Source organism: Cebus imitator, unplaced genomic scaffold, assembly GCF_001604975.1.
Source record: "Cebus imitator isolate Cc_AM_T3 unplaced genomic scaffold, Cebus_imitator-1.0 Scaffold30, whole genome shotgun sequence".
Classification (NCBI taxonomy): Eukaryota; Metazoa; Chordata; class Mammalia; order Primates; family Cebidae; genus Cebus; species Cebus imitator.
The window spans coordinates 7330004-7343194 of record NW_016107345.1 but is presented as its reverse complement, the minus strand read 5'-3'; the positions used below and the strand labels follow the sequence as shown (position 1 = coordinate 7343194).

Here is a 13191-nt window from a genome sequence, read left to right as displayed (position 1 = left end):
ACAGACTGCTACTCAGATTAATAAAAAAGAAAAGAGAGAAGAATCAAATAGATGCAATAAAAAACGATAAAGGTGATATTACTACTGATTCCACAGAAATACAAACTACCAACAGGGATTACTAGAAACAACTCTATGCACATAAATCAGAAAATCTGGAGAAAGTGGATAAATTCCTGGACACTTGCACCCTCCCAAATCTAAACCAGAAAGAAATTGAAACCCCGAATAGACCACTAACAAGGGCTGAAGTTGAGGCAGCAATTAACAGCCTATCAGCCAAAACAGACCAGGTCCAGATGGGTTCACAGCTAAATTCTACCAGACATATAAGGAGAAGCTGGTACCACTCCTTCTGAAATTATTCCAAACAATCCAAAAAGAGGGAATTCTTCCCACATCATTTTATGAGACCAACATCACCTTGATACCAAAACCCCACAGAGACTCAACAAAAAAGAAAACTTCAGGCCAATATCCTTGATGAACATAGATGCAAAAATCTTTAATAAAATACTAGCAAACTGATTGCAACAGCACATAAAAAGCTTATCCATCACAATCAAGTAGGCTTCATTCCGGAGATGCAAGGCTGGTTTCAACATAAGCAAGCCTATAAATGTAATCCGCCACATAAACAGAACCAAAGACAAAAACCACATGATCATCTCAATAGATGCAGAGCAGGCCTTCAACAAAATTCAACAGCACTTTATGCTAAAAACTCTCAATAAACTAGGTATATATGGAATGTATCTCAAAATAATAAAAGCTTTTTACGACAAACCCACAACCAATATCATACTGAATGGGCAAAAACTGAAAGCATTCCCTTTGAAATCTGGCACTAGACATGGATGCTGTCTCTCACCACTCCTATTCCATATAGTATTAGAAGTTCTAGTCAGAGCAATCGGGCAAGAAAAAGAAATAAAGTGTATTCAATCAGGAAAGGAGGAAGTCAAATTGTCTCTATTTAAAGATAACATGATTGTATATTTAGAAGACCCCATCGTCTCAGCCCCAAAATCTCTTTAAACTGATAAGCAACTTCAGCAAAGTCTCAGGATACAAAACCAATGTGCAGAAATCACAAGCATTCCTATACACCAGTTACAGACTAAAAGAACCAAATCAAGAGCAAACTCCCATTCACAATTACTACAAAGAGAATAAAATACCTAGGAATACAACTAACAAAGGATGTAAAGGACCTCTTTAAGGAGAACTACAAACCACTGCTCAATAAAATAAGAGAGGACACAAACAGATGGAAAAACATTCCATGCTCTCGTGGTTAGGAAGAATCCATATTATGAAAATGGCCATACTGCCCAAAGTAATTTACAGATTCAACACTATCCCCATCAAGCTACCTATGACCATCTTCACAGAACTGGAAAAAAACACCTTAAACTTCATATGGAACCAAAAGAGAAACCACATAGCCAAGTCAATCCTAAGCAAAAAGAACAAAGCTGGAGGCATGATGCTACCTGACTTCAAACTATACTACATGGCTACAGTAATCAAAACACCTTGGTACTGGTACCAAAGCAGATATAGACCAATGGAACAGAACAGAGACCTCGGAGGCAATGCTACACATCTACAACGATCTGATCTCTGACAAACCTGACAAAAACAAGCAATAGAGAAAGGAATTCTGTTTAATAAATGGTGTTGGGATAACTGGCTAGCCATGTGCAGAAAGCAGAAACTGGACCCCTTCCTGACACCTTACACTAAAATTAACTCCAGATGGATTAAAGACTTAAACGTACAACCTAACACTATAAAACCCCTGGAAGAAAACCTAGGCAAAACCATTCAGGACATAGCATAGGCAAGGACTTCATGACTAAAACACCAAAAGCATTGGCAACAAAAGCCAAAGTAGACAAATGGTACCTAATTAAACTCCAGAGCTTCTGCACAGCAAAAGACAAAATCACTAGAGTCAACCAGCAACCAACAGAATGGGAAAACATTTTTGCATCCTACCCATCTGACAAAGGGCTAATATCCAGAACCTACAAATAACTAAAACAGATTTACAAGATAAAAACAAACAAACTCATTCAAAAGTGGGTGAAGGACATGAACAGACACTTTTCAAAAGAGGACATATATGAGGCCAACAAACGTGAAAAAATGGTCATCACTGGTCATTAGAGAAATGCAGATCAAAATCACATTGAGATAGCATCTCATGCCAGTTAGAATGGTGATCATTAAAAAATCTGGAGACAACAGATGTTGGAGAGGATGTGGAGAAATAGGAATAATTTTACGCTGTTGGTGGGAGTGTAAACTAGTTCAACCATTGTGGAAGACAGTGTGGTGATTCCTCAAGGTCTTAGAAATAGAAATTCCATTTGACCTAGCAATTCCATTAACTGGGTATGTATCCAAAGGATTAAAAGCCATTCTATTATAAAGACACATGCACACATATGTTCATAGCAGCACTGTTTATAATAGCAAATACCTGGAAACAACCCAAATGTCCATCGATGATAGACTAGACCAGGAAAATGTGGCAATTATACACCATGGAATACTAGGCAGCCATAAAAAATGATGAGTTTGTGTCCTTTGTAGGGACATGGATAAATCTGGAAACCATCATTCTCAGCAAACTTACTCAAGAACAGAAAATCAAACATGGCATGTTCTCACTGGTAGGTGGGTGTAGAACAATGAGAACACATGGACACAGGGAGGGGAGCATCACACACTGGGGTCAGTTGGGGGGGACTAGGAGAGGGACAGCAGGGGTAAGGGAGGTTGGGGAGGCATAACATGGGGAGAAATGCCAGATATAGATGACAGGGGATGGAGGCAGCAAACCACATTGCCATTTATGTACCTATGCAACAATTCTCCATGATCTGCACATGTACCCCAGAATGTAAAGCACAATAAAAAGCATATATATATATATTTTTTAAAAGACATTATTTCATACTTTTTTTGGATGACTAGTATTTTAAGGTGTGTATTACCATGTTCACTTTCTCCAATCATTTATTGATGGAAACAGGTTGATTCTATAACTTTGCTTTTATGAATAGTGCTGCAATAAATATACAAGTGTGGATGTCTTTTTAATATGGTGATTTCTTTTCCTTTGGGTAGATTCATGGTAGTGGGATTGCTGGATCAAATGGTAGGTCTATGTTTAGTTTTTTGAGAAACCTCCATACTGTTTTCCATAAAGGTTGTACAACTTACATGCCCACCGACAGCATAAAAGTATTCCATTTTCTCCACATTTTCGCCAACATCTGTTGGGTTTTGACTTTTTAATAATGGCCATTTTGACTGATATGAGATGGTATTTCATTGTGGTTTCAATGTGCATTTCTCTGATGATTAGCGATATTGAGGATTTATTCATATGTTTTTAGGCCTTTTATATGCCTTCTTTTGAGAAATGTCTCTCCTTTGCCCACTTTTTAATGGGGTTGATTTTTTTCTTGCTCTGTTTGAATTCCTTGTAGATTCTGGATATTAATCCTTTGTCACTTACGTAATTTGCAAATATGTTCTCCCATTCTGTAGATTTTCTGGTTACTCTGTTGAGTATTTCTTTTTCTGTGTTCCAATGTTTTCAGTTAAATTAAGACCTATTAATATATTTTTGTTTTTGTTGCATTTACTTTTGAGGTCTTAGTCATGAATTCTTTGCTTTGGCCAATGTTCAGAAAACTTTTTCCCACTTTTTTCCTAGGATTTTTATGGCTTTATTTTTACATTTATGTCTTTAATCCATCTTGAGTCTTATGGTGAGAGACAGGAGTCTAGTCTCATTCTTCTGCATATTTCTATCCAATTTTTTTTAGCACCATTTATTAAATAGGATGTCCTTTTCCCACTTTATTTCTGTTGACTTTGTTGAATTTTTGTTGACTCTGTTTGTTGTAGGTATGTGGCTTTATTTCTGGGTTTTTACTCTTTTCTATTGCTCTATGTGTCTGTTTTTCTACCAGTATCATACTCTTTGGGTTACTATAACCTTGTAGTATAACTTGAAGTCAGGTAATATGATTTCTCCAGCTTTGTTCTTTTTGCTTAGGATTGCTTTGGCTATTCCGATTCTTTGTTGGTTTCATATGAATTTTTCGATTATTTTTCTCTAATTCTGTAAAAAATGATGGTAATTTGATAGAAAGTGCATAGAATCTATAAAATGCTTTGGGCAATTTATTTTAATGATATTAATATTTCCAATTAATAGGCATATGATGTTTTACCATTTGTGTCATCTACAGTTTATTTTCTCAATGCTTTGTAGTTTTCATTGTAGAGATCTTTCATTTCCTATGTTAAGGAGACATTTTACTTACTCTTATTTATCAGTGTTTACATGTCCTAGGTATGAATTTCTTTATAAATATTAACTCAATCTTCATAATTATTCTGTGATGCAGGTATGTTAGTCTCATTTAGAGTTGATAGAACTCAGATATTGATAGGATAAGTAATGAGCCCAGGGTCACAGAACTAGTAAGTAAAGAAGTCCAGTTGAAACTCAGGGAGTCTGCTTTAGATATTGAACTTGAATTTTGGCCTGCCACATATATAAATATCAGGATGTGCGTAATAAAAATAGTTGCAGAGTTGTTTTTTTTTTAATGTTTTGATATCTATGTTTTAGTCCCATAGATTTTGGATTTAGTGAAACTGGGATAAGTCCCATGCATCTCTATTTTTAACAACATTTTAGAAGTAATTTTGATGCTGGTGTATTGTTGGCTACCCTTTGAGACAAACGGATATTAAAATATAGGTTATATTCACCACTTTGGATTTCTTATTCTTGTTTCAGTTTATGTTTAGCCACAGTAATTTGTGTAACTTACTGATTAATACTACACCAGCACTCACTCTACTTCTAAATAGTGCAAGTTCAGAAATAAATATACTTATATGGCTCATGTTGTCATTTTCAATTATCGCTAAGGTCTGACCCTTCATAGATCCAACTCATTTAGGGATATTATTCATTATTCTTGAGTAATTAGTGAGCTAAAAATTAAATACTATATAAATTTTTATTAACTGAAATAGTCGTGAATATCTTGCCTTATTATGACTAAGATGTGTACCTTCTTGAGTCTTTGTAGTCAAACATTAAAGTTTTTTAAAAACTTCATCCATGATGAACTAGGCTGAACATTTCCTTTTGTTTTTCAAATGAACACTCCCTACTAGCACTACAATAGTTAATTAAGTATTCCCATTTTATAAAATATCTTTGAGTGTAATGACTGCTAGTATTTTGTTGAATATTCATTAACTATCCTTTCCTCACAGGGCATATAAATCCTCTGAAATGTAATACATATACACTTTAAACTTTGACATAAAATACTCATATTTCTAAGATGAAGGAGTTTTTCTTCTTTAAGCACTCTCTCAAATCATATATAATCAGGAACATTGGCAACATTGCTGCTATGAGAAGGACAGAGAGAACATCAAGAAATCCAAATGAATTCAAACCCATTAAATGTAATGGTGTGGTAAATCTCAGTGTACCATCTGCTGCAGAACACTGATACACTCTTGGAATTCCACATCTTATTTACATAACAGATAAGAATGTGCTAGTAGATTTATATGGTGAATAAATACCCAGAGACAAAACTAAGTTTTTCCTATATTCACATCTGGGGATAACCACATCTGTATAAAATTTAATCTATTTCTGTTTAGCTATTCTATGTTAAAACTGAACATGCCACCTTATCCAAATGTTATCATCAATATTGTAATAAAAACTAATCAAAGACACAAAGAGTTCACATACAATGCAGTGTAAAAATGTGAACATTTACCGGAAGAACTTTATGTCATTTATATTTACATGCATATTTAAGGAATAGGTCTGTAAGTCTATGGTAGATGCCTAATATATCCATGCTTTTAAAAAATAACTTGGTAGGTATTCTTTTAGAGAGAGGTTTGACTCATATTTACTCAAAAATACTTTAGGAGTTAGTATAGTGACTAAAATTATATTAAGTTTATTGAACTAATTAATCCCAGCACTTTTAAATCTATAATATTTAAATGATGCCCTATAAACTAAAGCTTTGAAAGAAACATAAAATCAAACTCTGAAGTAGAATTGTTTCTCGTCCCCAATTTCTATCTTCCTTTCTTCTTTTACTTTTACTTAAAGATGCCCCTTAAATATACATGAATCGCAAAGTCTGTAGATGTTTTCATGAAACAGCCTACACATAATTATAAGACGACATAATCTATTTCTATATGTATCTTTTTCAGCAGCTAGAATTATTCAGTGAGGTATTCTGCGGGTTATGTATGTGTTCATCTGCTTTCCTTTAAAAATCTATTTTTTTCCTTCATTTAAAGGAAGTAAAGAGAAAATTGATACTTTCCAGGATTGTATCTGAAAGATCATGATATACCAAACTTTTCCTGGAGCCTTTTTTTCTGACTTTCATCACCAGCAATGTTGAATAACTAAGCACTTTTGCATTTACATTTGACAACCAGGATTTAATTAAACACAGTTCTCATCTCTTCAACTGCTCTTACCAAGCTGCAGAAGTTGAAGAGTGTTAACTGTTGACGATGGCAGTCCACCAAGTGGAAAATTATGCAAAGAAAATTGAGAAAGTAGGAAAAATGCCAGGCCTGGTGCCTTAGGGAAGGTGGAGAATATGAAAGTAAATACAGTACAGAGTGTTTTGGTTAGTGCTGTTGGCACTCCTCTTGATTATGTAATTGACTTTGTAAATTGATATATTACATGTTTATTGCTTATTATCAAATCACAGGAATAGGAAACAATTTTTTCTTGAAAGAATGATGGCCCATTACACAAGTCCCATCAAGAATGTATTTGGCTATATAATTGACCATGGTGGTAAACTGAGCTAATTTCAATGTAGGCTTATAAAGCAATATCCATCTGTGATTAGCAATAGTTAGAGCCAAAATTTTAATATTATATTCACATATTTAACCTCATACACAGGGCCATTTCTTTCTCATACAATTAGAATTTTGCTAAATGGGACAATTACCTATCTTGGACTCATAGTTTAAATACTATGAAACCATGGTATTCTACTGATACAAAAGTCCTACTGATACTCATAGTTTATATTACACAATGGCTAATTTTTAAAAATTAGCTTAACTTATTTAGCAAACTTCTAAAAGTCTTAATTATTGTTTCAAAATATACTTTTGATTCTTACAATTATTATTAAGTATTCATTGACTGCAGAGATGCTGCAAAATACACAGCGACACAAAGTTGAAAAGGAAACATAGCCTTTGCCCTCAATGTGACTTCCAAATTAAAATGTTTAATTGAAAAACATGTGTAGTGGTTTAAAAGATGGCCTCTCTGCTTATAAGCAAACAAACATAGAGTTTATGTCTCGGCTTCTGTGAATGTGACAATTTTTGGAAAAAGCAGCTTTGTAGATAAAAAAAAATTTGAGATGAGATAATCATGGATTAGAGTGCGGCCTAAGTTTAATGACTTGTCCAAAGAACATGAGGGACACAGGAGAGAAGGGTATGCAAAGAAGAAAGCAAAGATTGAAGTTGTGCAGCCCCAAGCCAAGGAACTCCTAGAGCCACCAGGAGCTGGAAAAGGCAAGGAAGGAAAGTCCCCTATAGTATTCAGAGGAAGCATGGCTCTGTCAACATCTTGATTTCAGGCTTCTGGTCTCCAGAATTGTGAGAAATTAAATATATGTTATTTTAGACCATGAAGTATGTAGTAATTTCTTATGACGACCCTGGGAAAGTAACACAGATTTTGGTACCAGAAAGTAGCATGCTTCTGTAACAAATATCGGAAAGTATGGAAGTGCTTTGGAATTGGCTAATGGGTAGAGGCTGGAAGAATTTTGAGGCATATGATAGAAAAAGCCTAGATCACCTTGAGCAGGGTGTAGGTAGTAATGTAGAATTTAAAGACATTGCTGGAGAGAGGTCTTAGAAAGAAATAAGAAAAGCATATTTGGAAATTAGAGGTAAGGTGATCCTTGCTATTAAGCGGAAGAAAGCAGATCAGTTGCTCTCTGCTGCCGAGTGGAATGCAGAAGCTGTAAGCAACAGAACTGAATATTTTGCCAAGTAGCTCTCAAGCAGTGTTGACGATAAAAATGAAGCCTAGTTTTTCTTTACTGCCTCTAGCAAAATGTAAGATGAAAGGAGGAAATTGAGGGAGAAATGTTAAGAGGAACCAGCACCACATGATCTGGGACATTCTTGATCTGTCCAGATGGTAAAAGATGCCAAAGTTAAGTTATTGACTGTTGAAAAGTGTGCTCTATAGAGAGGGCCAAAGGTGTAGCTAGAAAACATTTGCTGAAAAGAATGGATATGTGATTCCTGTATTCACTCAGTCGTCTCAGTAGACTCCTGGAATAGGATAGGTGATTCAGAAACGATCTGTGAAGGACCCTCTTGTTTAGTGGCATGTATCTCTGTGAAATATAAAGGAGATCCATAAGGTTTGTAAGAATGTTGAATCAGGAGAAGCACTGTGCATTTGAGCTGAAGGAGACAGAGTCGGGATGAAGTAAAGGAAGGCTGTCAGATTTCTGGGACTGTACAAGCAGGAGTGAACTAACAGAGCTCCTTAGCTACAAACATAAGCTGTCCTTCAAAAAAAAAAATAGTGAATGAATGATTCCAATGGCAGAACTGCTGTGAACATAAGCCATCTGGGCTTGTGTGTCTGATGTTGCCAGTGCAGAGGCCACGTCTGACAGGGATGGAGCAGAAGTCACTGGGGCTGAGGAAGAGGCAAGAAGGGACAGATGCAGAAGACAGAGTTGCTGTGAGCCAAGAGGGTGGAGGCTTGAGCCACAGAGGAATTATTCTCATGCCTTGAAACCTTGGAGCATTCCTTGCTGGATTTCAAACTTTCTCAGTAACCTCTTTTCCCTTCCAATGTTTTCCTTTTGGAATTGGAATGCCTATTCAATGTTTGTTCCACCATGGAATTTTTTTTTTTTTTTTTTTTTTAGACAGAGTCTTGCTCTGTTCCCAGGCTCCAGGCGCCAGGCTGGAGTGCAGTGGTGCGATCCCAGCTCACTGCAACCTCCGCCTCCCAGGTTCAAGCAATTCTCCTGCCTCAGCCTCCTGAGAAGCTGGGACTGCAGGCACACGCCACCATGTCCAGCTAATTTTTGTATTTTAGCAGAGACGGGGTTTCGCTATGTTGGCCAGGATGGTCTCGAGTCACTATGTTGGCCAGGATGGCCTTGATCTCTTGACCTCGTGATTCACCTGCCTTAGGCTCCCAAAGTGCTGGGATTCCAGGTGTGAGCCACTGTGCCCAGCCCCCATTTTTGAAGAAGGTAACGTGTGTTTTGGTTTCACAGATTCGCAAATGAAGAATGACTTTGCTCCAGGGTTGGTTATACCTCAAGTCTCACCCATACCTGATTTAGATGGCTTTAAAATACAAGATATGAAACTTCTAAAACTGATGATATTTAGATGAAATTTTGGACTTGGAGCTGATGCTGTAATGGGTTGAGATATTGGGGATGTTGGGATGGTGTGAATGTATTCTGCACATGGGACAGATGTGAATTTGGGGGGCTAGAGGGCACCTACAACTTGAGTTGTGGTATCCTTCCCACTTTAATGAAAATGTTCTTGTTGAGATCATTACATAACTCTATAATGCCAAATTCAGAAAACATCTTTTTTCTTTAATGTTTGTCAGTTTTACGAGAAGAGTAGACCTAACTGATGACTCCTTCTGTTTTTCAATAATTTATATTATATTTATGTATATATTTTCTGATGAACAGAGTTGAAGAGAACTTAATGTGCCATGAATAGAAGATACTCTTTTATTCATGGTACATGGTTATCCTTAATGTTTGCGAAGCTGTTCTCTATTTCAATTCATTTCCATCTACATATCTGAGAAAATCTCTATTTCTATTGTTAAAACAGGCATTTACTCACATATATCTTTTAAATGTTTGTAATTTTGAGAAATATGTGGCGTCTGTATGTATATTCTTTAAATGCAGAAAAAATGTATTGTGCTATGAGTTTATTCTATAGCATTCATTTTGGTTGTTTTACTTATCTCGCTAACATTTTAAGATTTATCCATGTCGTTGAATATATTACTAATTTATTATCTTAAAATTATGTACTTTGTTCTAAATAATTTATCCATCTGTTTTCACTTTTTATTTTTGTAATGAGCACCTACATTGCTGTCAAATTCTACCACAAATACTGCTGTGATAAGCATCTCCACACTCCTTCCCTTATTATCTGTACACAGGTGTTTCTGGAGTATACATCCAAGAGTGAGTTGGCTAACAATTAATGTAAATGAAGAGATTTTGATTAAGAGTATAATGAATCTATAGATAAATGTAGGAAGAATTTACCTTAAAAATACTGTGTTTAAGCTGTGAACATGTTATATATCTATCCTATTACTTAAATATTTTTTATCTCAATAACGTAGTTTTTGGTAAAATGACATAGGTATTAGATTTATCTCTAGATATTAAATAATTTGTATGATAATATAAATTCTCTATTTTTAGAAATTTATTTTTGAAATTTTCTTTACTGTTACAGAGAAATAAAGTGGAAGATAGCCTCCACTGTTCCTATTTTACTATAAGTCTCTTGGAAGAAGGACTGACTCTCTAATCCCTGTTGTATCCAGCAAACTAAACAGGGTATGTATGCTAAATAAAATTTTGTTGAATAAATGAATAAAAATTTTATAGGAGCACTTACATTTATACATTTAGAGAGCTTACTTCTGGGTTTTGTTTTTGCTTCTTCTTGGCAACAGCCTCCTCTCATTCTTTTTTTTTTTTTTTTAAGATGGAGTCTTCCTTTGTCACCCAGGCTGGAGTGCAATGGTGCAATCTTGGCTCACTGCAACCTCTGCCTCCCAGTTCAAGTGATTCTCCTGCCTCAGCCTCCTGAGTAGCTGGGATTACAGGAAGCTGCCATCACGCCAGGCTGATTTTTTGTATTTTTAGTAGAGATGGGATTTCACTATTTTGGCCAAGCTGGTCTTGAACTCCTGACCCCCTGTTCTGCCCACCTTGGCCTCCCAAAGTGTTGGAATTACAGGAGTGAGCCAGCCTCCTCTCATTCTAAAATGGATATGATATGGCCCAAATGCAAAACACTATATTATTTGGCCACAAATTGTTAGTCTCCACTCTCAGTACAAAAAGTCAATTATCTCCAATACTAAACACATGCTAAAAATATTACATTTATGAATTGTTCATAAGACAAAAGCACAAATAAGGTAGTAAGTCTCAAAGTCTTATTTTCCCAACAAGGTACTTTTTTTTCAACTAAAAGAAATGTACTGTTATAGTTTACACCTGTAAGAAAGTCCCACAAAAGAAGGAATCTAATAACTTACCCAAATTTCCATTTGATTTTAATAAACATTTTCACATAATCTAAGAAATAGAAAATTTAAACAAATTTGTCATGGGCATTAAATTGAGGCAATTTCTATGTGCTGATTCAAATAAAAGATTTGGCCCCTTTCCTTCGGATGATGTATCTGCCAACCGTCAAATGTCAGGCTAGATGAGGTTGGAGCAGAGGAGAGGAAGAGCAGACTGGAAAAGAGAGACTCCTTCTGCTTACACTGTCACCTTTCAGCACTACCCATGCACTGTTGTCAGGAACCATCAGTGCATTTGGTCTAACATTCAGTCCAATCCTACCATCTGTACAGTTCAGTACACTTCTGCTGATTTAAAACTCAATGTAATAAGGAGGTTTTTGTTTGATGAAAAGGTGAATCATTGCTATTCTTATTTCTACTATTGTTTATTTCTACAACAAATTAGTAAGCAGTAGTCAGCTGGCTTTCTAAGATATCTTTTGAGATTTCATTAGATAAAATATTTTTCTAATGAGAAGAGCTTCTTAATGGTATCATATCATTTGACTTAAGATTTTGGAGAATATTACCATTTATGGTTTTGTATGTTGTGTTTTCTTTGATAATTTCTAACCTGCAAAAATTTTAATTTGTCAAGACTTCATTTTATTAACAAATGTGATGGAAATATGGAAAGCATTTCTGAAGTCAAACACATGATTAATGTTTCTCAAGAGTTAAATATTTAGTAAAATAATACCTAAAAAACCTAAGCTACATTTTAGATATAAATCTTACGTGATTGGCAAAATTCACACTCATTACCAAGATTGTGATATAAAAATTGTAAATAGACTCCTTTCATTACATTTGATAATATAATACTATATAAACCAAAATGATTATTTCTACTTAAATAAGAGATTTGCCAGTGGAGAAATATCAATAGCAAAATACCTCTTTAAAGCTCAACATTAGTCTTTTTTTTTAACACTACGAATAGGACACATAAGAAATATTTGAAATCAATTACTTCTGGTTAGACAAAAAATTAGAACAGGTAAATGGACTTGCTATTTGAAATAGTTCTGAACTTATCAAATGTATGAAAATATAGTGAAACCCAAGGCAATATACAACTAACTTATTAAAATCTAGCAGCAATTTCTTGAGAAAGTGGTTATTTGCATTTAATATTACAAAATATTTATTCTTAAATAGCACTTTGTTGTGATGCAGACAACTGTATCAACATATTTTCATCAAATAATATTAATTAATGAGTTCCTAAAGACAAATCCTAGACACTGTAGAAGATCTTGAATAATAAAATTATTATTTTTGTTGTTGTTTTTACATAATGAAAACTCCATGAAGTTGTGATCATTTCAAGTGTGGAGGAAGTCATTGACTCTATTCTCAAATGCATTTGTGGATCATTTGGTAGGGTCTGAGGTAGAGCAGGAAGGCAACATAAATTCAAGTTCCTGGAAAGAGTGTCTAGAACAGAGAGCCCTGGTATCTAGAGGGTCCAGAAAATGGAAGACAGGAGTTTGGCAAGGTAGGTAAAGTAAGGTAAGTAATATTCTACATTGGGAATAGTAAGACGTGATTATAAACTATAGAGGTGGTCCAACAATTGGCTAAACATAGATAATGCATCAGTTATAAGAGCAAAAAAATAAGCAGTCAAGAAGGAAGTAAAAAACAAGAAAATTATAGGAGACAGGTAAACAAAGCAATGAGGATGGTGGAAGGAGTCTCAGACAGGAAGGGGC

At 35.1% G+C, this 13191-nt stretch overlaps 1 long non-coding RNA gene across 1 annotated transcript in view; it reads left to right on the top strand.

The window, feature by feature from the left end:
* The window catches only part of LOC119470409, a 27759-nt gene extending 16844 nt beyond the window's left edge, over positions 1 to 10915 (top strand). Inside the window, exons 2-4 of the long non-coding RNA XR_005199304.1 lie at positions 10322 to 10367; positions 10627 to 10730; positions 10882 to 10915. This is a non-coding gene — a long non-coding RNA (uncharacterized LOC119470409). The remainder of the gene's footprint in view (positions 1 to 10321; positions 10368 to 10626; positions 10731 to 10881) is intronic.
* Positions 10916 to 13191: the final 2276 nt, after the last annotated feature.